General features: G+C 41.5%; 1 long non-coding RNA gene across 1 annotated transcript; it reads left to right on the top strand.

Moving 5' to 3' along the window:
- Nucleotides 1–46: 46 nt before the first annotated feature.
- LOC142833943 (uncharacterized) lies at nt 47–27,910 on the top strand. Its single transcript, XR_012907474.1, has 3 exons — nt 47–122; nt 10,601–10,707; nt 27,071–27,910. It is a non-coding gene; the product is annotated as an uncharacterized LOC142833943 (long non-coding RNA).

The following is a 27,910-nucleotide window of genomic DNA, read 5'->3' as shown; positions in this document are numbered from 1 at the left end:
GAGGCGGGGCGTCGGGCCGCGCGGCAGGTGTGGGCGCGCGGAGATGGCACAGCCCGCTGCGTCTTCGATCTGCGCACAACGCGGGACGAAGACGCGCGCGCGGGGGCCCGGGGAGGCCGCAGGTAAGCGGGCCTGGGCATGGGCGCGCGGCGGGCACCCGGGTCACGAGGGGGCCCCGCAGGGCGCGCGGGGGAGCGGAGCGCGGTCCCGCACAGCCGTCCGCGCTCGGCCACACGCCCGGGCCGCGCGCGATCCTCGAGCGCGCAGGGAACCGGAGCGCGGTGGCCACTAGCGCTCTCCGCTGGGGAGTCCCCGCGCTGCCCACGCGCCACTTCCAATTCCGGTGCTCGGAAACTTCCCGGGCTGCTCCGGGAGAGTGAGTAGAAACCAGGCGCGCGAGGAAAACCCACACCAGGACGAGTCGTTTGCTTTCAGTGCCTACAGTAGGGAAAGGATGTTCCTAAGCCCCTACCCTGCTCTCGGTGACCCCATCTGCAAAGCCCCTAGCTTCTCTAAGGAGTCAGGTGTTGCAGGGTTCCCTTAGGCAGACTGTGGCGGTGCAGAAGGCAGCGGAACAGGCGCAAGTGGCCACCTAAGAAGCTTCTCAGGGGACAGCTTTGTCCCTGTCCTGAAGCCTATAGGGCTAGGAATGAGGGCTCAGAACCTAAACCTAGTGTTGGAGCAAGTGTCTGTGGCTCAAGCCAGACACCCTCCTGCCCGGGGACGTCTTTTGGTATCCGAATCTGGCCTTTCAGCTTCCTCACTGAAATCTTGGCACCTTTGAAGTGGAATTAGAGAGGAAAAAAATGCAAGATTTTTGTGCGGAGTTTATTACCTGTGGATTAAAATGCTTAGTAGACAAAAGTTTCGACTAGGCTCAGATTTACAATTTGTTTTGAGGGAGTTTTGATTGACTTAATTTTTGTCTTAAATGACTTAAAAGTGACGCGCAACTTTAGGTTTAAAGAGTTTGTGTTCTGCTGGAGTGGGCGCTAACTTTCCAAGTTATTTCCCGCTCTTATTCTCGTTATTTTTTCAGTGTCTCCAGAGGCAATTCCTTAGACAAGGCCTTTATCTCGATTTTTTTTATGATCAAAAAGGGTAAAAATAATAATGTTTAGTCGTTCCCCACTAAGGAAGTTGGCCCCCTTTTTCCTTTGTAATTTGTACAAAGCCTCTTGAAACCTAGGTTGGGCCCCAAACAAGCATTTTTGCTTTGTGTCTCTCTAATAGATATTTTGTGGGGATAGGTCTTATGGAATTTTTTCTTTTCTTTACATCTTATTAGGTCTTTATTTTATATGTAGCTATTGGTTTCATGGTAGATATGAGAGAAAGCAAGAAAGTTGTAAAATATCTAGTTATCCTCTGGTGACGTGTTCTAAGCTCTGACGCATATGTACTAGTGACAAGATACTTGACCGACGGCACAAAGTCGGCGTGTACTCAGATTTTATATACGTTGTTATAAGAAGAAAGCTATGCAATGTTTAATATTTGAACATCTTTATAAAAATGGAAGTGGAAAAAAGTGGAAAGCCAAAACAACTTTTCCGTGTTATCTTTTTTTTCTCTCAGTTTGAAATCAGATTTAGTTCAGCCCAGAATTGAAGCTGCAGTTAAAGACAGTTGTTAACTATTTAGGGTAATTTCACAACACAGATGATTTTCTTTAGTGAGTCTTTTCATCAGCGCTAGGTTTTTGTGGGATGTATTTGCTGGGGATATTGACATCCTGAGGTTAGATACCATTACACTTCCCACGGTTGCCACAGTTCCTCTTCATTGCTTATGTCTAAGTAGTTTAGCATCTGGACATTGCAGGGGCTCTTACATTCAAACTGTAAAAAGGCTACAATGTAGTCACTGGTTATTCATATTTTAGGATAAAGTATAGTATTAAAGGACAATATAGAATCTTTAACATCCTCTTGAGGTATTTCATGACTACAAGTGCTGCTTAAAACTCACCCCCGGAGATTTCAAAAGTTTTAATGAGGGAGAAATTTTGTTGCAACATAGTTCTCTATCGTAGAAAAACAACAACAAAAAAAAACCCCTTTTTTTGAATGAGAGTAGATCCAGCTTAAGTAAGAAATGGTAAGATTCGATCTTTGAATTGTGAGCTACATTCTCACTGGGGGCTTTTAAACAATGGCAGCAAATGTGTAGAAAGCTCAGCTGTTTAATTTTTACATGTAAGCACCCTAACATGCTTGCTTCGTTTGCAGATTCTCTGGCTGTTTTTCGTCCCATGTTTTTGCTATAAGGGAGACCCTAGGAAGTTAACAACAACAACAACAACAAATCGGGAGGAGGTTTGAGATGAGGGGAAAAAAATCTAAGCATGGCTATAGGGAAAATATGTGTTGGCTTCAGTAACAAGGAGGTTAAAAGTGGAGTTTAAAGTCAAGATTTACTTGTGGAGTCTGTAGTATTTTCTACTTTATTGGATAATCAACATTTTAGCCAATATATAGTTATTGAATGTATGACATCAGATCCGGTGTGGGGGGGGACCTCATCCAAAATCTCTGAAATATTGATGGTGGCTTCACCAGATATGCTCTGTTCCTAGCTGCTGAGCACGTGAAGGCAAGTTACACATTACACAGAATTAACCAAGTGACTTCCATTTTCAAGAAAAGCTCCTTCGAGACACCATTATTTCAATATCACACATAGCACCACTCTTTTGAGCAAAACAGTAGCTCTAGTAATTTAAAAATATACTTTTAGCAGGGGAAATACAGTTAGTGTTGCGTCTCAGTGCTCTTACTTTGAGTATTTTTGGCCCACTCTACATCTTTGTATTTGTGCCATTTCTGACAGATTAGCCCCATGCTAGAGAGTACAGGGAAAATTACTAAGACGAGCAATGTGTGTTGATCCTCTTTCTTCCCTAAGCTGCATCTGCACGCAGTCAGGACCACGAGAAGTCTAAGAATTTAACCCATGGCCCTTTGCTGATTCTGGGAGCAGACAGTAGCGACAGAAGTCAGCTCTGCCATTTGCAAATGGGCTTCATGTTCTATAGCAAATCAAGCCCATGGACTCCCTAGCTCTGTCCAACTCAGCTTCACTTCCTTGCCCTGGGCGTAACAACTGGAGTTTAAAGACTTAGACCCGAATGGAAAATGAGTGCCATTGTGGCATTGTGTATGCATGCCTTCAAACTAACTGGGAAAAAATTAAGACATAGTATGATTTAATTATAAGTCCTCCAGGGTGGGTAATGTGTAGGAGTCTGTGGCTCAAGAATACATTTTATTTTTTCACTTATTTTGAATTGTTTTTAGTTTGCATGATAGTTCGTGTATGTGTGGGGTGTGTGTGTGTGTGTGCATGTGTGTGTGATTTTGCTTCATGTCCTACAGTTCGGAAAATGAAGTAGTACATTATAGTTTTTAGATGGGCATAAATTTTCTTCTGGGAGGTGATGCTATGATAGATTGTCTCCATTATGTTTTAAGTTGATGTTCTTAGGAAGTAATCCTGCTTCTGAAACAGGATGGCAGCAAAAGGGGGAATCCCTAATCTAGCCTGTCTGGTGATATCTTTAATCTTCTCTGTCAATTTCAGATAGACTTGGGCCGTGTCAGTAAGTTGAATGTATGCTGAATAACTTAGAGAGTTCAGCCCTGAAAACCGTGGGCTGGGTGTATGTGTGTGCGCTTGTGTTTCAGATTTAAATGTGACGTGGAATATCAAGACCAATATTGTTATGCATCTAAGTTGAAAACTGTTTACAATCTAGGGTTTTAGTACAGGCACGGGACTGATATCCCAGAAGTCAAGCTAATGAGATCCACTCCCTAACAAAGCCGGAGATAGTTAAATTATAGTGCACACTTCCTCTCAGAAATTCACTATTGACTCACCTGTGGATTTTGTAACTTTTTCTTGGCTTAAGCCCGGCCATTTAGTGATTATCTCAACTCCATTAACTTCATTTTCTGTGAGTCTTAAGTAAGCGCAGTAAACTTGCTCTGCACCACAAAACGCTGGGTCCAATCACCAGCAATGAAATAAAACAAAACCAGATTAAAAATAAGAGCCAGTAGCAGTGGGTGGATGGAAGTCTGAGCTCTTCTTCCCTGCACGGTGAGTGGAGCCTTTTAAACCAGGATTCCTGTCGCTTTAGACCAGAGCTTTCACATTCCTGCTGGTCATTCTGTAGACTGGTGTTTCCGGGACTGTTCTGTGCTGTAACTCAAAATGGTTTTCCTTTCTTTATGGGTAGACTGTGGAACTCAACTAAACTTAAAAAAGAAAAAGAAGTCAACCCTAATTTTCAGCCTGACAGATAATTCAAAAACAACACTCTGTACTTAGCCCCCAGTGACTCGTCAAAGCCACTAGCTGTGCTGTTATTGTTTGCCTTTGACGTTGGGATTAGGGTGATGTTTTAGGTGCAACGTATGCATGCAAAGAAAAAATATATTCTAAAGTAAAATTATCCCCAGATTGGAGTATGATGGCAGTTTCTAATTGCTTCTAATAATTAAGTAGTTAAAATTTTATAACATTTTAACTTCTGGAGACAAATTTCCAGTTTTATGTAAAAGGAAAATTTCACTTACATCCTCTTGATCTTATTAGATATTAAGTCAAATTATCCCAAAGATGTTTTCTTCCAGCAGATTTATCATTTCCAACTGGCAGTAACTGAAAATATTTTGATAAAATTAGAGAACTACACAAAAATAAAATGAGAGAAATGTAAAATAAAGACCAAATGGACGAATTTTTAAAGCACTGAATCTTTCATGTGATTTTCCTGTTTGTGTGTTTTCATGTTCTGGAGAGATAGCCATACCTCTGGAGTAGTGACTCAGGATGAGTTCGAGAGACCCACTTCCCTTTAAAAATCAATGGATTTGGTAATTGCTCAAAGCAGGTGTCCAGAATTTCCTTTATCAACTAACACATGATCAAAACAATAAATAAAAATGGAAAAGCAAGTCTCAGCAAAGAAACAAATTTAAAAACCACTCAAAATGAAGAATTCATTTTACCAAACATAAGTGCTGGTAGTTATTTTTTTTTGAAAATTGTCTAAATTAAAAATGGAAAAAAAAACCCTGCGTATTTATAAAGAACTATCAAGATGACAGGCTTTGGCACTAATTAGCTAAGCTAAAAAAAATTCATGCTGGAAAATTTAAAATATAAATAGTCTAAGTCATTATTATTCACTTGTAATCTAGAACCCATCTCTAGATATTAATTACCTCCTTGACTGGCCAGGGAATCAACTTCATGCAGACCTTTTTGTCTACACCAAATAAAATATGTGCCTCACCTTTCCTAGTGCTCAGAGCCATCCCGACTGCAGCGGTTGCCTGATCTGTCAATCCTTTCCTGTACACTGTGCTTTTCTGCACTGTGGGAGACCAGTCCCTAGCTCTCGTGTGTTAGCTTAGCTGCAGTGACTGGTTGTTTTATGGACCAGAAAACTGGCCTGGCAAGATTAAAGGCACCAAAAATCTCCTAAATGGTGCAGTCTCATCTTTTGAACCTGTGTGTTTCTTATCCCATCTCTGCTTTTGATTTGCTGCATATCATGATACTTGAGCAGATTATTTGTGAAACTTAATTTTTTTAAAAAAAATCGTTTGAGAATCATTATATCATGTTCTTTTTTTTCTTACAAAAATTGGTTCAAGATCATGTCCACATCTAGCAAGATGCAGGAGATAGACATAGGCAATTGCTTTTATGACCAAATAAAGTCGAACCAGTATGTTAGGGAGCCAAATAAATTTTCTCTGTAGATTACTCCATGAAAACACGTGGAAAAAAATTTCCCTCTGAATCTTGACAAATGAATAAAAGAATAACTTTTTATTTTGAAAGTCCTAATGTTTAAGCGGGCTATAGTATAGTAGCCCAGCTGGAGACATGGCTCAGTATATAAAGGTGCCTGCTGGTGCCAAGCCTAGACCCACATGGGGGAAGGAAAGGACCGAGTCATGACACATGTGTGTCGATACACACCTGACTTTCAGGTCCTGCGGGAGTTATGGATTGAAGTTTCTTATCTTTAGCTTCCCAGTGGTATCGGTCTGAGACAGAGTGGCGGTTGTACAAGTTAGTTCATATTTTAAAGATCTTGTCCAAGTGCAGAGCCCGCAGTCAAGGCTAACACTTTGTTGTGTCTGAAACTCAGTGTGGGGGGCATGGCAAAACAGCAGCAACATCTGACTAAAGAGTGTGCAGAACTTGCAGGCTACATAAAACAATGATTATAGTGCAGAAGAGAACTTTAATACATATGAATATTAATAATATTTGCATGGAGGGAGAGATCAAACTAAATTTGAAGTCAAAACAGAAAAGCTAGAGAAAAGATTAGAGAATTTAAATTTAAAAAATAAAAAAAATATATAGACTATATGTCTCATAATGTAAGATGATATTTAGACAGCAAAAATACTGAGAGCTTTAGCGTGTTTTTATTTGAGCACCTTGTTGATACTCTGAATCATAATGGCTGTTTCCCAGGAAAGCCATGCCTCTATAAGAGCCTGGAGAGTGGGGTTTTAGGGAAACACATCCCAAGGACCCCCAAACCAAGCACAAAGTCATTTGCAATGGGAAGCCATTATTTCTTTTTGTGTTTGCCCTTGGAAATGAAAGAAAACACTGAAACAGCCAATATTATTATCAGAAATGGAGTTCCCAGAGCACATGGCATTCTGGAAAATGACAGTTGGTTATACCCAGTAATTTACGAGGATGAACAAGGAAGTCATTAGCTACCAGGGTCGCTCAGTCTGAGCAGTGGTCCACTTAAAAAGGTTGCTGAGGATGGAGCAGCCTTGACATGTACCTAAAGTTGCTCCCGCCGGTGGTCCCTCAGAGAGTTCAAGCAGAAGTTAGGGACTATACACAGACATTAGACTCTGACCATTGGATTCCAGTCCTAGCTCAGCACTTAACTTCCATGTGTGTTAACTTGGGTAGGACTCAAAACTGCCTGCCTTGTCTTCGTCATGTGTGAAATGAGATTAAGCTAAACTAATGTTCTCCTCACAGAGAATATAATCAGACCAAAAATATGCAAAAACTATATACTTGCACAGTTTTTTCCCAATGAAAAGAAATTAGACAGGACAATGGATCTGTGATCTTGCTCTTTTCGTTATTCAAAGTTCTTGAGCCTTCATGAAATCATCTGAATTCAAAGTTTTTTTACCTATAGTCCGTAGACTGTGGGGCATTGTGTGGATAGAATTCAAGGTGATGTGAGGTTGGTAAAACTGTAAAATTTGTATTGATTTTTACTAGTCTCTAATTTGAAATTTAGCATTTTTTCGGTACTCAGTCAGATTTACCATAACTGTGACTATATCATGAGCGGATTAGGATACTTTGATACCACATTATAGTTATTCCTGATATTTGAAATGATTTGCGCATGGCATGTCTTTGATGTTATGGTAATCGTTATGGTAATCGTGATAACTGCTGTTAAACCTGTTTTTAATCTATTAATTAAGAATCCCATAGAGAGACTTGGGAGATGTCTCCGTAGGTAGAAGTGCTTGCTTTTTAAGCATGCGTACCTGAGTTCAAACCCGAGGACCTACACTAAAAAAGAAGCCAGCCGTGGTTGTACGTGCTTGTAATCTTAGCCCTTGGGAGGCAGAGGCAAGATGATTATGAGTTCTTGTGGGCTGCATAGTAAGACCTTGTCCCCAAATAAAATTTAAAAAATAAATAAAATCTCTTAGTGTTGTAATGAAAATAGTACGTTGTGTGATTTAAGGCGTAGCTTCTCATTCTGTAGTCCGGGAAAGCACCGCTGCTGTCATCCTGAAAGGTGCAGGTCCAACTGTGCCAGCCCACTGGAGGGGGGAGGGGAGGAGCAGAGCGAATGGCCAGCGATGCACACAGCCTTGTGTTAATACTTTCTGGACACCCAGACAATGCTGGGCCGTCGGAGAGGTCATCTGGAAACACATACAAAAGGCAGCAGTTTGCGTTTCACTTTTACATTTCTTGTATTTGCCATCATGCATTTTAACCATAAAAATGACAGTGACTGAGACTGCCCTGCCCCCGGGACCTTTACTCAGCCCTCCTCGGAGCACACACTGGAAGCCTAATAACATGTGCGTCTGCCCATAACTCTCTTGGTTCCTTCGCTTCTCACTCTGGTGCCATACTCTCTGCTGACTTTACTTGGCACTGACAAGATAAAACTGAGAAGTTTATGCTGGGGTATCTTTTGAGTCTTCTCTCCTAGTTTGACTTTGTGCCTAAAGAATTGGGATTCACTTACAAAAGCACAGCAAAGAAAGTAGTATTTAATTTCAACATCGCATTCATCTCAATTTCCAGTGTTGGTTATTTGAGCTTCCTCAATCATAGACATTTAGAGGAATGATCTTCCTGGGAATTGACATTGTTCTTCATCCTATCTGATCATGGTGGCCTTACCATGGAGAAAACACATGTTTAAGGTTTTAGTAACATGCAACAACCTCATGCACCAAAGACTTTTTGTACGACTAAGGACCTGGCTCAGTAGGTAAGTACACTTGTTGTGAAAGCAGGAAGACATGGGTTCAAATCCTTAGCATCCACATAAGAAGTCTGACCTGGCTGTGCAGCCTGTAACCCCAGTGTTGGGGACAGGAGAATATGAATAGTCTAAAGGCCAGTTCATGTTCAGTGGGAGAGAGATGCTGTCTTAAAAAATAACATTAGAGCCATGTGGTGTTGGCACACACCTTTAATCCCAGCCCCTGGGAGGCAGAGGCAGGTGGACCTCTGTAAGTTTGAGGCCGGCCTGGTCTACAAGAGCTAGTTCCAGGACAGGCATCAGAGTTACAGAGAAACCCTGTCTTGAATAAACTAACACAAACACTACTACTACTAATAATAATAATAGAGCAACAGAGGAAAATACCTAACATACTCCTTTGCCCTGTGCATGTGTGGTCATGGACACATGCACCTGCGCACACATGTGCATCACCCCTACACACATGCATGTGAAGAGAGAGAGAGAGAGAGAGAGAGAGAGAGAGAGAGAGAGAGAGAGAGAGAGAGAGAGGCTTTCAAAAAGGGTAAATGGTAAACTCAAGAGTTTATGACTTTGTAATCTTGCCTTTCTACAGAGTTCTACATAGGATTCACTGACCACATCCCTTGTAAAAATGGGATGCAATGTATTTCACTGATTAAAGATTTTAAATAAAGCTCGGCATTTAGAAGCACTTGATGCCCTTGCAGGGGACCTGAGTTCAGTTCCCAGAGCCCACAAAGATGCTCAGAACCATCCTTTTTACCTCTACGTTAAAAAGAGATCTGATGCTGTCTTCTGGCCATTGTGGGTGCCTGGTACACATGTGATGTCCAGATAAATACTAATAAACTAAAATAAAACTAAATATTTTGATAATTTCCATGTTATATTTGTCTGATTTTTTTTTTTGCTCACCATTTTCAAAATTCATTTGACCACAGAGTGCCCCCCTCCCTGCGAGTTTACCTGATAAGTGGGTCACACCAGAGAGTACCTCTCTGCAGCGTCCTGCACTTAGGTGCTGGAGATGCAGCTACAACAGCACTCATTCATTATTTACAACAGCAAAGGGTACTCTAAATGCTTTCCATCCAGCAGACCAGGGCTCACAACAACTGGTCCATGTAAGCAGGCACTCTTACCGCTCTGTTTCCAGATGCGAGAACTCCGCAGCCTTGGAACTCCTCACATTTGGGCCTTAGCTTGTTCTAAGGAGGTGTCCCCTGTGCATTGCACGGTGTTCAGCACCATTCCCATCCTTCACCCGTGTCCACCGACAGGACTTGATTTGTTCATGGTTGAGAATTGCTGTTGTAAACTTGTACCAGAAATACACTTTTTTGAATGACCTTCTTAGTGACGGTTACGATGACTCATGGTCATGACTGGGCAAATTGCACACTGCAGACCCTGTGTCCACACCAGGCAGAAGGCACATGCGTGGGGTGGATGTGAGCTAAACTTGACCCATCCTCCTCTATCTTGCAGCATTTCCGCACATTGCTACTAGTGAGAGCCAAAGGCTACAGTTCTTGATTCTGCTTTGAACTTCTTTTAATTGCCCCATGCATATAACCCCAATTCACATATTGTTTCTTTTCCATACTTTCCCTTGGACTTGACCCATCATACACATGCAAACACACAGGCAATCTTCATTTTCTCTGTGTAATAGAGAACTTAATATATCTGAATTGCTTCACAGCAAGAATTTTATGTCTCAGCCAAGACTTGCAGCTGCCAAGAAAAACAAACTCGGTAATGAATAACTCACAAAGATTTGGTAAAGAGAAAGGAAAGTTATATGATGAAGTATATTACTAAGATATTGAGTTTTGTTTATTCAGTGTGATAACTTGTTAAATTCACACAAGTCAAACGAGTTTGAGGCTTTTTGGTCATTGTTTCTTTGTAATTTCATATTCTCTTTTCAGGAGTAGCTCGAGGGGAGCGGGTAGGAGAGAGAGAAGGTGGGGGAAACAGGGGTTGAGTTTGATTGATTTAAATCCTAGTCTTTCCAAACATGCTAACCATATCACTGGTGTCCTTTTTCCCCCTCAGGGTTTGGTTCCCCACCAGCAAGATGAGGTAACGATGCAAAACTGATCACATCGCTGAAGAGTTGACATGAGAGAATGTGCGTCAGCATCCAGCTCAGGTCCCTGCCTGTAAGTTTCCCACTTTCCTTCCTGGACCAGCTTTTCTGATGACTTTATGTCCGCGATCGTTAGGTCTAAACCAGTTGTTTTGGAGAGAGACAGAGACCATCGAGTGGTGTTATGCAGATAGCTATTAGAAGGCACAGCCTGGGGAACAGGGGGAATACACAGGGCTCAAGGTCACTGAACTTTGAAAGATTTGTATTTAAAGTTAGTAGGGTGGCGTAGGGAGGGACAGAAAGGGGCCGCAGAGGGTCGGTGGAGCCAGACCTCGCCCTCTGATTCCACTTTGAGCAGACATTTGAATGCCTGCTATGTGCTGAACACTGCAAACCCTGGAGAGGGAAAGAGGACAAACAAAAGTTAGCTATTCTGTCCTTGTCCCATGGCTCCTTAGAATCAGTGGTCACGTGATGCCTTTGTACCAGCTCTGTCCAAGTGATCTGTGCTGCAGCGACTGCCAGCTTGGCTGAACTCAGAAAGAATGTCTGGCTGCATTAATGCTGTCTGCCGTGGGAAAGAGATAAGGGCAGCGGCAGCACGGGGTTCAGTAGACTCTGCTCCAGTCTTTCAGCGTGAGGGGCTGACCCATTAGGAGATCGTGAAATCAGCTTTATGGGTCACACTGAGTGATATTCAAGAAATGAAAGAGGGGGAGCTGGAGAAACATTCAAGTGAATTGTTCATAGCAACCTATTGCTTCGTGAAACCTTGTGCAGTCGTGCACACGCTGGGTACCAGGTCACAAAAGAATGCCTTTCTTATAACGATTCCCATAAAAGATGTAACCACTCCCCACTTTTGTTTTTTTGGAATTGCATACACATTTAACAGTTTAAATCCTGTTAATGGAAAGGTTGAACCAATGTTTATCCTGGCAGTCATCCTTCAACGCGTTGAGTCTGCTTTTGTGAGCGCTTCTGTGTAGAGAATGTCTAACTCGGTAAAGTTCTTTGAGGAGGCAAATCGACTTTCTGATTTACAGCCACAAGGCCTGATTGTCCTGTCACGCAGCAAGAATTTATAGAAAAAGCGTCAGAGTTAAGCACAGAAAGTAAAAGCGTATATATCATGTGCTGGGAACGTGTCTACCATGAGGGATTAGGAACCGCAAACGCCATTTTACCATTTGACCTAGTTGTTGGCCTTGTGTATTCCAGAAGCATAGAGAGAGAAATGAAACCCCACGATGAGGATAAGAAAGATGCTTCTGGAAAGGGAAAGCGTCTGGAAGCCTTGAAGATTAAAGGGTGAGAATAGGAAGCCTAGGAACTAGACCAGAAGGGCCACCCTGCAACAGAACTGGGGTTCAAACTGGTACCGCTTTTCTGGCTTCTGTGGCCCTTGGCAGAACACTGTACTCTTTGATCCTTAATTGCCTTACATGTAAAATGCACATGACAGCGTGCTTCATGGGCTGATTATCCAGATAACTAATAAACAGAAAGTTTATATTTAAAGTATCCATTGCATCATGAATGGCCAGATGCTTAATTGTCCCTGAACGCTAACCTAGTTAGAAAAAACCAGTGCCTTAATTGCTGTTGGGCTTACAGTTTCAGAGGGCTGGAGTCCACAGTGGTGGAGTGAAGTGTGGTGACAGGGACAGCTGAGAGCTCATATTTCCATCTACAAGCCAGAGGCAAAGAGGATACGGGGAATGGCGTCTTTGCATCTTTTGAACCCTCAAAGCCTGCCACAGTGACATACATCTCCCACGAAGGCCACACCTCCTAACCCTTCCCAAAAAGTTTCACAGTCTGGGAACTGAGTCTTCAGAGTACAAGCTTTTGGAAGGCATTCTTATTCAAATCGCCACAGTCAGATTTGCATTTTTTTCAACATCGTTTCCATATAAACACCCTTGGAAACAGAGGGGCAAGATGATAATTTAAAAAGCAGACCTCAGTTACAAGGTCCTTTTGTCTGCCACACCCTGGCTTTGCACTTGTGACTCTTGGCTTCATCTTGATTTGGGGAATGGGGGAAAAGGGGTCTACTGAAGGCATCCTCCAAGTCTGCATACTGCTCATACCGTTTGTACCACAGCCCCATCCACAGTGATGCATGATGCGCACACATTTAGTTGAGGCTTGGCCTCTCTTGTACATTAGGCTGTCTGTACTGACTAGTTTTTACTTCTCTGAGTTAAGCAGCGAACGTCTACTCTCCTGTCTGGTCAAATAGCTCTTCTTCCCCCCTATCTCCCAAAGTTAGTAGCCATAAACTCTCAGTGTTTCCTGGAATTGCTTAAAGCGGGATTTATTTTTCAGGAAATAATTCACAAGTGAGGCATTGCAAGCCGCTTGCAAGTGAACAAAATTGGCATTACTTATGTCCAAGAAGGTCCTTGTTCCGGCATGCAGTTTATTAAATCTCAGAGAAGGAGTCCCTTTAAAAGAACCTGTTCATTTGTCTTAGAGGGCAGGATCAAGCCAGAGCTGACCATATGTGCCCCACTCCAGTATATGCCAATGGCTAACCCTGTGCCATACCTTTCTCTACAAGTGGCTTTGGTGTGTTTTCTGTTCTGCTCCTTGGAGGATGGTATTCGCGTGCCCAGCAGTTCATAGCAGCACTAGACTTTCTGCATGGAAATCAAGAGTCTAAAACACAGGGTACATAAGGAAGACCCTGGAGTTGCGGTCCTCATGTTGCCCCTCAATTGCCAAGAGGGTCATGCTGTTGGAGAAGAGCAAGGTGTTGGTGGCCCCGTAGCATAGCAACAGCGACTTGGATGTTTACCAGGCCTTGGGATTCTGTAATCCATTAATTTCCTATTTGGAAGGCTTTAAATAATGAAAATTTACAAATGAATACTTTGCCCTTTATGAGCTACTGGCTTTTAGAAGCTGATATTTAGTACACATATGCTATTTTACATATCCATTGCTAAAATATTACAATTATGAACCCTTAAGGAATAAATTTTTGTCCTTTATTCCCCTAGCCAGCTCTGACTGTTTTTGTGCTGTTTGTATTTTGTCTCTCAGACTATTATGTGATTGCAAAATTCAATGAGTCTCTGAACAGTTATCATAATTTTAGGGACTGCCACCAAATATAAAGAAAATAGATAAATAACATAAAAAGTTGAAATTATTTTTAAAAGATTTGACTGAAATTATGAAATTTCTTAACACTATTGGCCATTCTTAAGATTAAAGAAAATAATCTTCTTTAAATTTTTTTGGTAATTTCGTGCATGAGTGCTATATTTACATCATTTCTACCTCTTCCCCCTCTAACTCTTCCTATGTCCTTCCCCATTACCCCTCAAACTCATGACCTCTTTTATATTATCATATTTGCATATGTATGGGTACATGACCTGCTGAGTCCATTCAGAGTTGCTCATATGTATAAAGTTTAGGGCCGTCCACTTGTGACTGGATGACCTCTCATGGAGCTCCTCCCTGGAGAAGACCCATCCTTCCTCTCTCTGCCGCCACCCCGGTGGGGCCCAGTGACATTGGCATGTTGTCTGCTGTCACCATGCAGGTCTTGCTTAGGCAACCAGACTGTTGAGATTTCGTGCCGCATCCCTTTCTTTAGAGCATCCTGCATGTTGAGAAGATACTGTCTAGAAACAGGCATCCTGGTCCTCTGGTTCTTCCAATCTCTGTACAGCCTCAAACCTAGGGAAACTTAGAAAAATTACATGTCTGCTGTGATAGTAGGCCTTTTTTACATACTGCACTGAAAGACTGTCATGGATGTAGCTAACTGAACATCATTTCCCACAAAAGCAAAGACTCCGAATGATTTTCTAGAGTAGGCTTAATTTATTATTTTTATTATTTATTACTCACGACCCCTTTTCACCTGAGACATTTATACATATGTAAAATAGGTATGCAAATAACATTAGCTGATAATAAATTACAGAGAATTATTTTAAAACCATATAATCTTGCCACTTAGTACATACATTATCATGCTAATGAGAAGGGTATGTTTATTTCCCTTTATGTACAGAAATTTTGGCTGGTGATTTGATACTGCAAAAAGAGCACATGAGCACTTTTCAGAATTGATCTGTATTTTGATTTTATAATCTTTAGTGGAGACGCCTCTTCACATACTTACAGAGTTCACATAAAGCATAAGCTTCCTCAGAGCCGTTTCAGAAATATTTGGAAAGAGTGTCCTAGTGTGTAGTGACTTGACACATTAAAAGAGTGGATGAATAAATAAATAAAGAGACTCACTCTCTGGAAGGCCATTCAGCCCAAAGCCTTCTACATAAGCAGAAGCCCTGGAGAAAGAATGGCTGTGTCCCCTCAGCACAATTTAAATTTCCCTGCAAGGGAATTGTTGTATTTTACTAGAATATGGCAATGCTAGTCTGATAGGTAATTTTCACTGTTGGATCCTCTGACAGTTTTTCTTTTGAAATATCATCTTTTCAGTGTCCTTAAAAGTTCAGGTATGGTGGCTCATCCCTATAATTTTAGCATTTGCTGAGACAGGAGGATTACTGTAAGTTCAAAGCCAGCCTGGGCTATACAGTGAGTTCCAGACAAACCTGTAGAGTAAGACCTGTGTAAAAAATGAGTAAATTGACTTATATCATTGATCAGCTTCCACTGTCTGTGGGAGTCATGGTTCTTAATGATCTGGCGTATATACAGTAAATGGAGCTTGTGGTTTAGGAACGACAGAGTGCACACAAAGGGAGCTGGAATAGGAGATGTGGGCTGCCTCTTCTGATTCATAGTTTTGGGAAGCATGGTTGGGATAACAGACCCTTGAGATCAGAAGGAGACTTCAAATCATACCCAGTCAGTTTCTGTCTCACTGTTTGGTCATTCAATGTCCCGTGCATGCTCAGAATAGTGTGCTTATGTGTGCTTGGGCCTACAGTTGTGTGTTGGGGGGTAATACAGTGTCCAAAGCACAGTCGGTTTTCTTTGGCCTTTGGACTGACCTTACATTTACCTGAAAGAAAATGCATATTTCACTATTTTATATTTACAGCGCCCTATGATTTTGAGGTGATTGGACCATGGACGCAAAAACAAAAGCACTGTCCCGAAAGATTATAGGTTGCAGCTCCTGTGATTTTATTTTTGTCCTAAAAAGTAGATCTGGGGATAAAACTTGGTGGTAAAGAGCCTACCCAGCATGCACGACGCCTTGGCTTCAATGCCCAGCACAGAAAAAAAAAAACCATAATTATTCTAGACACTTACATTTTATCTTCAAAGTGCTTGCTGAATATTAATTAACTTTTCAAAACTTTAAAAGAACTCCAGCCAGCTTTGCCTTTTTGTAGTGAATATCTCACTGGGGCAGGTGGTGTAAAATTGAGCTATAATTGAGCTAAAATAGAACTATTAAAATATCCTTATTAATAAGATGCCTGGGCTTCAAAGAGGAATGATCTAAGTGGGGTAAAGTAATGTGCTTCTAAGAAAATAATTTGGTTCATGTTGAAGAAAACTGACTCTATTGGTTTGGTCAAATAAAGAACTTTAGTGGTAAGTAAAATAGACCTGTTAAATTTTGTTCCTGCATTATTGAGACTGAGCGGTGATCCTTGACCTGATATGTGCTGTAAATATTTCTAGATTTGGGACTATTACATTTTTCCACACTTAACTTGAGAAAGAGCTAAAGGTAATGAGTAAGCTCAGAGTGAATCCATCCCACTGACTGGCCTAAAATAGCTAGCATTGAAACACGTTTTCAAAGCAAAAATATAAATATATAGTTAAAGTTTAGAATATACGTTAATTTTTAAAGTGAGTTTTATGAACTTTGGACACTGGGTTTCAATGACGGGTTTCCTTTTTAGGAGGTTATCCTAATGCAGCACATTATTTCCTTAATTGCTCCTCTCCCTGCTAACACTTCCAACCCCTCCTACACCATGGACTGATACCAAAAGCAAGTTAATATTCAACATTGTGGCAATGTGGAAGTAGATTAAATACCAATTACATACGCAACTCTTCTCAATTCCTTCTGTGTGGTCAGGAAACTGCTAGAATATAATGAAAAGAAAGATATTGCAGATATGTGCAGAAATGATCTGCCATAGAGGAAGGAATTCACCACCCACAAGAGTGTAATCCCAGGAGTGCCGTGACGGTTCCTTCCTACAGGATCCTCGGGTTTCTCGTGTGGCGTCTGCTCTCTGTTAAAAGCAAGTACATGTCGTGTCCCATGGTGTTTTCCATAGATGCTGTTTCCCGCTGTCAAAGTCAAGATCTTTGCAAGTTACATTTTCAGGATAAGGACAACAGAGCCTATTGGTTTTAGTTCCTGGCTGTCTCTGGTGCCTGAGCAGTTGGTGTATGGTGAGTCTTTATTCTTCCCTAGTGAAGCTCCATCTTGGCTTCTCTAGGGTTTTTTTTTTTTTTTTTTGACCCCTTGTGTCTCAGGCTCGCCTTAAACTCACTACAGACTCAAGAATGGCCTTGAACTGCTGGTCCTTCTGCCTCCACCTCCTTTGAAAAGTGATTTAACATTAGTTATACATATTAATGGGGTTCCACGTGATCTTTCATTCACAAATACAGCGTGCACTGATCAAACTCATTCTCCCTATCTGCCTGCCTCTCCCTCCCAGCCTCTGGAGCCATGCTTCTGTTTCCAGTGTTTGCTTGTCCGGCACAGCTTCTCTCCCTCTGGGAGGTCTTCCACGACCCCCTTCCAGTCAAACAGTTCCGGTTTTCCCTTGGTTTATTTCATCACAGACATTGCTAGTTTTGCTTATAGTGTTGTGTTTACTTTTTCTGCTCACCTTCTCCTTGCAGTTGTTAATTATCCATTGTTGAGCTGCATGGGGCTCATCTAGGCCCTGGTATTGAAGACTGAAGCAACAAGACTTTATTGAGATGAAATGAAATACAAATATCACAATCACTGAGCGTTCTTAACATCCAGCTTAAAATGTAATTCAGCACTTCTTAAAACGGTGTTCCAGTTTGTAAAAGTAGTTGCTTGGTTTTTCTCTTAAACTTTCTGTTTGTTGGCGGGAAAAATTGAAAACACATATAATGGAGGTCTTACTTTTATCATATGGTCTTGCTTCCCATAGTTTCAGTTAGCCACGGCCTGCTGTGGTCTGAAAATAATAAGTGAAAAATTACAGAAGCAAAGAATTAATGATTTTCAAATAAGCTTTATGGTAGTACACGCCTGTAAATTTCAGTATTGTTATTGCTAATCTCTTACTTGCTTACTCTGTAATTTAAAACTTTACCGTTTATGTAGGAAATAACAGGATATATAGAATCCCATTGGGATCTTGGAATGTATCTCTGTCAAACTGCTGTTTGTGTTTAAAATAGAAACTAGAATTAGTTATTTCTCCACTGCTTGTATATACTTATTTCAACAAAATTGGGATTTTACAGTTGATGCTATTTTGAAACTGCTCTGCTCTTTTGTCAAATAGTTTATGTTGTTTTCACATACCAATAAATATGATATATTTTAGTACATTGTTACATTCTGTCATACAAACACACCATGTTATTATTGATGATATAACTTTTGTTTTCTTTATTTGGTCTGATTAATCATTTTGTGTGATGTCATTGTATACCAGTTTAACATTCAGCTGGGCTAGTTACACTGTTCAGTATGGAAATACTGCCTTACTTAAGGGGTCCCCATCAGCCCTTCTGTCCCCCACCTCTCCTCTGGTCTGCTTATCATCCAGCAGTGGCTGAGGAGCTGGTTCCTGGTGCAGGAAGGAGCAGGTGGTCCAGGTGTCATCCACTCTGTTTTGTCCTGGTGGTGACTTATCTATCCAAACTAATGGCACCCCAGAAACTGGGTTTCTCAAAGCTGTGAAACTCTTTGACCGAGAAATATGTGTCAAGATCCTCTCAGAAAATAGCAGCTTAGGATATTTTATGGGGAGTTCAATAATGGAGTGGTTTTAAAAGGAAACTAGAATGTGGAAAATCCATAACACGATCTGAAAAGAAAATGGTTTCACCCTGAAGCAAGAGTTCAGTGGTTGCTGGAACCTGTAAGGACAAAGGCCCTTTTGAGAAACAGAGAAACTTGCAGTTGAGAGCCACAGCCATTGGACCCCCTAGGGAACCCAGGGACTGGGTGCTCTGACTTCCTTCCTCTGGTCATTTACCGAGGATTCTCCTAGGTGGTCCCAAGAAGTAGTCAGGGAATTGTAGCTGCAGTTTCTTTTAGGCCATCCTTCATGGTAGAACATTAATTTGGAGGGAGAAGCCTAGAGGAGCCTTGGTACACATTTAGCTTTTTGTATGTGGAAAGGTATTTTGAAGCCTCTAATGTAGCCTATAATCGGGAAGTAAGTTGATTATTTTTCCATGACAGGCAGGTAACCTGACTGTAAACAAACGGAATGCAGTGGTGGAAGGGAAAACCACAGGGACATCAAGGACCTGAGAGATGCAGAGAGAGGGAAAGCCACGGCGGATGTGGGGGCACCTTGTGTAAACACCTCCTGGCCACAGAGGTCAGTAGTGACAGGAGTGGGTGTGTAACCACAGAGAACAAGCATCGCCCTGATTACCTTCAGTTCTTTCTCCGCAGGACCTGTGGGCTGACTCCTATATTCATGTGTGTTCTAAATCCACCTTAATAGTGAGGTTGAAGAACGTCTCAGCTATATAACTCAGCTAGATAGCACCTGAACCCTTGCATGAAATGAGGTTTCATGAAGAAGTCCAATATAACAACTTCTGTGTTCGGGGTAGTGCCCCTCCTTTTCTGATGTGTACCTTGGACACTTAGATGATGTGATGAGGTCATGCCAGGTTGTACAGTCTCATGATTGTAGACCCTGTCTTCCTTGTCTACAGATGGAGCCTTCTCATGGCAGTTCCCAGGTTATGGAGGCTTATGATTTCTCCACTCTATACTTAGCTTATTAGCTAGCTAATAATGCATTAGTAATGATGTAACCACCCAGCTATCTGAGAGGTGACTACCTGGGGTATCTACCACAAATACACAGGTAATCTCCGAACTTTTGTAAATATATTGGTGTTCTCTGCAGTGTCTGAATTGCTCACTGTGCTGTATTTGTGTCCAGTGCATCAGTTTTCAAACGCTCAGAGATTCTAGTGCCTAGCAAGGACTGAGGATTTCTGATCTGGTTGGGGCCTAGTGAGAGCTGCAGTTCCCAGAAAGAGCAGGTTAGTTTGAGTCCAACCCCGGGCAGCGGTAGGTGTAGTCTCTGCTCTACCAGATTGTAAAATCCAGGGGAAATGAAAGCACACTCTATCTTGAAGAAGTATTCTGGTCTTGTGACAACACTGCTTATAATTGTGTTGTTTTTATGATACTTTGTAAATTAGAAATAAGTTGAGTAATAAGACTCCAGTGAGACACAAACACTTGTGTGCACATGTGATCGGATGTACAGAGTTATGTTTCCCACGATCCACCGCTGACATCCTGCTGTACACTTAAAGAGATTACTGTGTGTTCTGGATGCACAAAAATCAACACTCATTATATTTATGTTTATTGTGGAGAAAGTGTATTTTAACCATGGGCAATCATATTTTTAATGTGTTAATTTTTAATGTTTCCAAAGTGACTCAGCTAAATTATTCTAAATTAGGCAGTAAATTTTAATGTTTTCTAGGTATAATTTCAAGAGAATGCTATTTCTAAAAGTACCCATTTCTCTCATATAATAAATGTCCTTTGGTTTATTATGTAAAGATACTTCTATGGCTTGCCCAAATAAGTAGTAAGCCATACATCTTTTGTATGCACTTTCTTTGTTTTATTATAAAACTTGTGCGTTGCTCGTTCTGGGCTGAGCACCCCAGTGGCCTGGGGAAAGGGCCTCATCCCATGTTGTCTGCTCTTTGTTTCAATGTCAGTGACATCATAAGAAAGGTATGGCAGCGTCATATCGCCAGGACGGTGCCTCGTCCTCCTGAATGCTGCACCTCAATTGAAATCACCCAACGGATGCATCCTTCATCCTTCCTGCCGAGGTTCCAGTTGCAGCTGCACAAGAGAAAACGAGAGTGTAAACTAATTAAAACTGTTCTTCCCATATTTATGTTGTAAAGACGGCAACGTGTTTATGAAATCTATTAGTGGCCATCGTCAGGAAATGAAATTGCTTTGGTTCCATGCGGCCCTTCCAGAGCGAACGTTTACTACACTGACGTTGTAATCCAGATGTAATGCTTTAGAAAGAAACAACCCTTTTCAATACAAGCAAAAAGCAAACAGAACAAACCAAAAAACCCAAAACGAGAAAAAAAAAAACCTAAGAGCATAAGAATGGCGTTTCATGCTGATTACGAAAGAAAAGGATCAAATTTGTAGTAATGTACCTGGTTCTGCAAATAACACATGTCAGAGGCAGTGGCTTCCTCGCCCTCTGCAGGAACAAGCACTTCTCCCTGGGGTTTGAACATCGCTGGGTGAGGAATGTGTATTGAAGGGTACTGATCGCAGTTCCAGTGCTGTCACCGTGGCCCCCAGGGCCACCCTTCGGCTCCCTGCCAGGTCCCCCTACTAGCACGTGTCTTCTCCAAGGTGAGCTGGTGGCCTTGGTTGTCCAGGTTTTCTTTGGGTTTCCTTGTTTCTTCATTATTTGTGTTGGGTATTTCCTGGGGAAATGATCCAGGATACTAGAGTGATTTGGCGGGGGTATCTAAAAAGGCACACCTATACTCAGATTCCAGCTTCTTCTCCCATGGGCATTAGCGCTTAGCTTTCCTTGGTGGGAATCAACGTTTTCAAAGATTAGCCCAGTGTGAGACCTCGGAGATACAGCTGTTGAAGGCAAGCATAAGGAGAAGGACAGAGGGGAAACAGCATGCTCTTGTTGTTCGTTTGCTATGCGTGTGCATTAGTGTGGACTTGAACTCAAGGCAGCCCTCCTGCTTCAGTCTCCCGAGAGCATAAGCCACCACGTGTAGCTCTGTACGGTTGTATGAGAATACAATAGAACGATGTTGCTTTATTTATACTTGTGGGGCTTTAGGAGCCTTGGAAATTTTTGAATAATGGTGCAGTGCCTGCATAGTGTGGCCACGGAGGGCAGCTGCTGTGGCTAAAAGCACTTCTCTCCTGCAGAGTGCCAACTAGTCCACTACCCACCATAAGCCACCCAGCTTGTTCCCTTTGACTTCCAGAAGCCCCCTTAAAGAGGCTAGGCTGCATTCCTTCTCGAAACCCCATTTAGAGTCAGCTCCTCTGGGCAGTTTGGGAGCCTTCGGATGTGAACATTGTCCTGTCATCACTAGCGACTCACAGTACCAGTTTTTAATAGACCGAAAGCTGTGAACACAATGGTGATTGGACCCAAGTTGCCGATACGGCTTCATCAATGGCATCAACATGCCTTGCAGGGTGGAACCGCTGAGAACATCCAGAGTGTGAAGTTGTAGTCCTTAGTGCTGTCAGAAGGGACTGACCATTAGCCTGTTCGGACTGCCATTGAGGAAAGTGGTGTAGGCCAGCTTTCCCTCAGCTCTGGTCTAGAGTTCCAGCCTCAGGTCTCCAGCTGATGACCTGGGTTCTGATGATGCAGCTTTGCTGGCTTTACTGCCGTGTCTACATAGCCTTTCCCTCACATCTATCCTGTGGGGGCAGGGTAGGGGAAGAGGACCGCAAACATTTCCTACCAGGTCACAAATCCTGTTGGATCAGGTCACCACCCTTTATGACATTAATTTCTTTAAATTTAATCACCTTAGGAGCCCTATCTTTAAGTGCAACCCCACTGGGGTGAGGAAGGATTTCAATTTTAGGGTAGTAGGAAACATAAATATTCAGTCCACAATCTTCACTTATTTGTTGACATTTATTTATCCAAAAGAGTAGAAAAGGACCAAGGGCTGTCTATTAGACTGGAGTAAAGAATTTTCATAGGCCAGATGTTGTTGAAAACTTGTATATACATCGTGTTTAGTTATTACGACCTTCATTTCTCTGTCACAATGGGATCTCTCTGTGACCCCAAAAGGTAGATAGCATTTGTCTTTGGTAAGCAGCATTGCACAACTTAGATAAATTAGGTAATTTACTGCTTATGAAGTTGCCTGCATACTTCCAGGCTGTAATGAGATTATAGACTTGTCCTGGGAGGTGTGTAACACGTTGATCATGACACTTGCGCCATAATCTGTCTAATGTCACAGGTCAGCTGAAACAAGTCCTACAGCTCACTCCAGGCCAGGGACCACTACTGCAGAATCATACACGGGGGGGAGGGCCTAGAACCCATCATAATGGCGTCTTTGCTCCTATTCTTTGTGAAAATGGTTGCCAGCACTGTCCAGCCTGTGCTATGTTAAAGAGCCACCTTTAGCCAACTCCCACCTGGGAATTCATCATGACCAGATACCCAAGTCTCACAGTGGAGCTTCACGTGTCACAGATGTCCCACAAGTGTTGAACTGGTGGAATCGCTAACCTCCCTGAGATCACAGGACCCTGTCAGCATCATCCTAATGATGCCACTGCCATTTTCTGAGGATTGTGTAGGGGAGTGTTCATGCTGTTTACTTTAAAAAGCTAATTGTAGCTCTTCCCCTATTTCCCCCTGGGTTTATATGAATTTAGGCCAAAATTTCTTAATTTTGGCCTTCTTTACCAAAGATCCTCCTATTGAAATATCTTTCACGTTTTCTACTGGTCAAAAACTAATTCTATATAGGATTCACTTAAAAACTAAGATCTTGAGGGCTTAAATTTATCATTTATGCTTTGTCTTGAACTCTCGTCATTCTAGATGTATTTCCTCTTTCTCCACCTCTGTAAAGAACATACACAAGGAACAAAAGAAGTCAAGAATGAGTAGAAGGTGTAACGTTGGTAAATGGGACTCCCTGAGAGGAAACAAGGCTGTGAGTACCACAGCTGTGTACTGGGAGAAGGACAGCATTGGGTGGGCCGAGGGACGAGCTGAGGTCATTCCACAGACAAGAGGGTGCTCCACAGGGCAGGCAGGAAATAAAACTTGTTTAGGAGCCGTTCCCTTGTATATTAGTACTTGTAGCAATTACACAAATGTTCAGTTGAATCTCATAACTATTCCTAAATTAAACAGTTATATCTTTAGCAGTTTTATTCCCTAAAAAGAATCCTGTAAAATTAAAGTTATGTATGCCATGAATGTGTCCATGTACATATACAAACAATGCTATACAGTCCTCCTACTGAAAAAGGCACTTTGAGAAACCTAAATCGTATTATTTCATTTCCTTTTCTATAAAGAGAACTTTTACTCTTTTAAAAGATCTCGCGTTTAAGGGTTTTTCTTCAATAATCATATGACTGAGTGCTTTAGTACAGCAACTTGAAACTTTTTTGTTATTTTATGTGTTTATTTTTATCTTCTCTGTCTGTGCATGTTTGGATGTGCATGCATATGTGCATAAGTGTGAGTGTGTATGTGTGGAGACAGAGAGTTGATTCCCCCTGCCACCCTGTAATTTTTCCTCTCATTGGAACATTTTTATATGTAAACACACAGTAACTACACAATGTATGACATTAATACATGTGGTTCTCTTGAAGGTTTATAGCTCTCCAGCGACCTTCTTATATCATTGTCTATATTTAAGAAATGGTATTTTTCTACTTTAACCTATATATACATAAGCTATATGTGTATATAATATATGTATTTTTAAGTGTGTACATATATATTTTTCTCCTTTTGTAGCCTACCAGATGCAAAGCAGACACACATCTGGCTTCTATCAACTAGGGAGTAGCTTTAAGCACATCCTGTTAAACTGTCTGTTCCCAAAAGCAATCCCAACATATTCAGTAAATGGTATTTTTCCCCCACAGTTATGTTCTTGATTGGACCACAGATTTTTCCATAATGCTGTACTTAAAAAATAATACAGTCTACTCTTTATTCATAATCATCAGTAACCCCCATTCCAGCCTCCTTTAGGGAAATATTTTAAACATGACACATTAAGTAAATTGTATCCTGGTTCTGGAAAGAGACATCAAGAGTCTCTGTGCCAGCTCTGGAGTCATGTGGTTGAGCTGATTGCTTCCTTATCTCTGCATAGGAGATATAGCTTGTGTAGTTGGCACTCCCCTGGCTCCCACGTGTCTCGGGCATGCTAGATGCTAGTATTGCTCCTAGAATGGTTTCAAATCAAATGCTTATAAAGGAAATCAGATTGCTAGTTTCAAAGTTAAAATTAGCTGGAATTTTATTTTGATATTTACACTAAAAAAAGTTTGAGATTTAAGAGAAAAAAATTTCTTTAGAATAAAAATACTATAAATGTTCCATGTATCTTCTTCAGGGCATTTTTCTGCCAGCATATTTCATGATCCAGCTGTAACTGCTAAGGGCTTGTGATCAGTATTCATCGCCCATTTTTTGTTTTGTTTTGTAGTTATAATTATGGTTAGGCTCAATGTTTATGTCATGAGGGGTAAATATTAACAGTAGTCACTTGGGGTCCTTGATTCACTGGGTATCAGAGAAGCAAACAAACCCCCAATGTATAACAATGGTAGCAACTTCCTCAATAGGGGTAGTGTGATCGTTAGAATGAATTGTCACTTGGGTGATGTCTCTGGGGATAACTGTGGGGATCATCTTGTTTCCATTAATTGATGTGGAACGACCCATCTTAATTATGGGTAGGAGCATCCCCTGCACATATATGAGGAGGAGCGCTGAGAAACAGTACAGTCTCTGCAGTCTTCTGATTATGGACACGCCTGCCATGGTGAACTGCTCTTTGAACTGGGAGCTTAAGCAAACACTACTTCCTTGAGTTCTGTAAGGTTATTTTATCAGGGCAATGGGAAAGAAACTAAGACAGGGTGCAAACTGTCCTCTGGGGTTTGAATTCTAGGTTGGGGCAGAGAGTAAGCCCGTGCTCCTTTTCAGATAGGAAGGGAAACAAGGGGTGGAAGGAGGGCATGAATTACAAAGTTACCCTGCCTCTCTCCAAGGGAGCCTCATCCTTGGCCTGTGAGCGCTCAGATGATTACAGGTTTTGGTAAATCCAATCATCAGCATCATTCACGTTTCTTTGCGAAATGAATCTGGAATTTTCACGTTCTGAAATGAATCCGGAAAGGTCACAGAAAGTGTTTCTGAATGTGTAGCGTGTGCTGCCTAAAATGATGTAACCTGTGTTTGCCTCACAATCACAAACCAGGGGTTAGGAAAATGAAAAGAACAAATGAGTTTGTTTGTTTGTTTGTTTTTGAGATATTTTAGTCCATGAAATTTTCATATTATGGTGTATTTTGTTATCTGTATTTCTTTGGTATTCGTGTTTGAACCATGTACCATACTGGATGAACCAGGATCTATTAACTATCCATAGAGTAATTAGTATCTTCTCTTAAGTACTCTTACATTAACTAGTATCTTTTCCACTCGGTACCTGGCTCCAGGGCAAGACTGGAAGGGGTCTTGTGTAATAGATCCTTCCTCACCTCCTAGCTGACCAAAACAACACACACCATGCAGTTCGCATGTGATACTGAATGGCTGTGTGCAATGCTGAACTTTGGTTTCTAGAAAACACAGTTGATGTTAGCTATATCCAAGTGACTAAAATGGTTCATCTCTGTAGACTGGAGCTCCATCTCACACTTATTTATTGCTTGTAAATGATACCTTAACACAAATCCATTAAAATAGAAATAAAAGTAATTTGTGATTCTAATTATTTCAAATAATAAATCACTATTTAAAATAATCACTTCTGTAACCTTCAAGAAAAATGTTATAAGCATGCACTCATATATATAATATATGTATACATTTCACACAGAAGTTACCATACATAATATTATTATGCCTTAATCACCTATAAGGACCAGGAAGCATTGTTTTATAACTATATCATAGTTCATTTAGGTGGTGTCTGTCATGTTTTGGACCTTCCTAATCTTTCTAGTCTTTCACCATGAAGACCAATACTGTAGTGAACATCTCTAAATGTAGAACTTTCTCAGTTGTATTTGTATAAATATTCCACCCTGAGAATTGTTGGCTCAAAAGGCTTTCTGTTTAAGAGCCCATAAAGCAATGAAGTAGCCACACACTGTGAGGTGACACCTTAATATTGTTACGGTGCATCCAATGGCTGACATTAACAAACAGAATATGAAATACTTTACTGAGGTCAACATGGTGCTACGGACTGTGACTATGGCTGTAATCATCATTGCCAGTGTTTAATATTCCTTAATGTTCCTTCAGAACTGCCTTGTCATTTCGCAAGCAGCAAATATTCTGGGGTTCATTTTATTTAAGGGACATTTAAAAGAGGAACTGACCAGGACCTCCCTGTGCAGAACTGCCTTCAAAGTTGAACAGTCTAAGGAAGACTGCATTGTTCCTTTAGGGAAAAGCCTGTGTTTTTAACTAACGAGTGTGTTTTTCCTCCCTCAGGTGGAAGGAGAGACTGTGGAAAAACAAAATGACAGAGAGGCGTGGTATTGCTCCTATAACTTGGAACTGGAGAGGAGGCAAGATGCTGGCATAGCTGTTGAACTGAGAGCCTGCTATGCCAGTATATTGCCATCTTTCCTGTCTGACAGCAACTTGGCCACCTCCATGCTGCTTCTCCGTATCTTGCTACAACCAATACACAACATGTAGGGCTTTCGTGACGTGGTCTGCCTTACCCCGACTTCTCTTCAGTCATCTACCAAATCACTTGCTCCATTCTATCCACACTGGCCTTTGGGGGCGGTTCTGAGACGTACCAAGGATGGTCCTGCCTCTTCACTCATCTTTCTTTGTTTCATCATTTGGCTGCCAGTGAAGACATCGTGTTCTTGGAAAACTCTTTCATAGTGGCCTTGTCTATAAAAGCTTCCATGTGCCCAGCCACTGTTCATCTCATGACCCTGCTCTGTCTTTTCAAAAATACTGGTCTTTATCTGAACATGTTTGCTTGCTTGGTTGCTGCCTTATTTCCTGTACCGGACTGTGAGTCCTTTAAGGGAGACCAGTCTTGACGTGCTTATTCACTGTATCCCTAGAGCCTGACACTTGTAAGTCCTCAATTCGTGTTTTTGAAACTCTACCCTGAACTTATTGTGCAACAGAGGTGTCAAATAATTAGATCTTATCATGCCATGAAGGATTCTGACGAAACATTGGTTTATAAGTAACAAAGCATAAATAAGTAATATTGATTTCTAGGCCTGCAACCCAGCATCTTATCAACCCAAGCTACAATAAAGTTATTATCGAGTCTACCAATTCAGAAGACAACATATTGTA

The sequence above is a fragment of the Microtus pennsylvanicus genome, chromosome 13, assembly GCF_037038515.1.
Source record: "Microtus pennsylvanicus isolate mMicPen1 chromosome 13, mMicPen1.hap1, whole genome shotgun sequence".
Lineage (NCBI taxonomy): Eukaryota > Metazoa > Chordata > Mammalia > Rodentia > Cricetidae > Microtus > Microtus pennsylvanicus.
The sequence above is the reverse complement of the archived record's forward strand: the minus strand, read 5'-3'. Positions and strand labels throughout refer to the sequence as shown.